At 42.1% G+C, this 423-nt stretch overlaps 1 protein-coding gene across 2 annotated transcripts in view; it reads left to right on the top strand.

Annotated features, from left to right (window-relative positions):
- Window positions 1–423, top strand: part of fig4a (FIG4 phosphoinositide 5-phosphatase a) — a 56,615-nt gene that overhangs the window by 29,739 nt on the left and 26,453 nt on the right. The window lies entirely within an intron of this gene.

The raw sequence follows: 423 nt of genomic DNA, 5'->3' as shown, positions 1-423 counted from the left end.
GCTTTACTGTCTTCACCGTGTACTGTGGCTTGAATTCAGTGCCTGGGGGTCGTTGGCCAAACTGTCTGCGGCCTCTAGACTCAAAAAGAACAATTTTGTTCTCATCAGTCCACAGAATGTTGCGCCATTTCTTATTTGGCCAGTCAATGTGTCCTTTGGTAAATTTCAACCTATTCAGTACTTGTCTTGTTTTCAGCAATGGCACTTTTGGGGTACTTCTAGTGATAGCTTTGCTTCACATAGCCTTCTTCTGATCGTAACAGTACTCACAGGTAACTTTAAGTCTTCTTTGATTTTCCTGGAGCTGATCATTGGTTGAGCCTTTGCCATTTTGGCTATTCTTTGATCCAGTGGAATGGTAGTTGACCGTTTTTCCACATTGTTCAAGCTTTGGGTGCCATTTCAAGGCATTTGAAATCATTT

The sequence above is a fragment of the Etheostoma spectabile genome, chromosome 18 (genome assembly GCF_008692095.1).
Source record: "Etheostoma spectabile isolate EspeVRDwgs_2016 chromosome 18, UIUC_Espe_1.0, whole genome shotgun sequence".
Classification (NCBI taxonomy): Eukaryota; Metazoa; Chordata; class Actinopteri; order Perciformes; family Percidae; genus Etheostoma; species Etheostoma spectabile.
The sequence above is the reverse complement of the archived record's forward strand: the minus strand, read 5'-3'. Positions and strand labels throughout refer to the sequence as shown.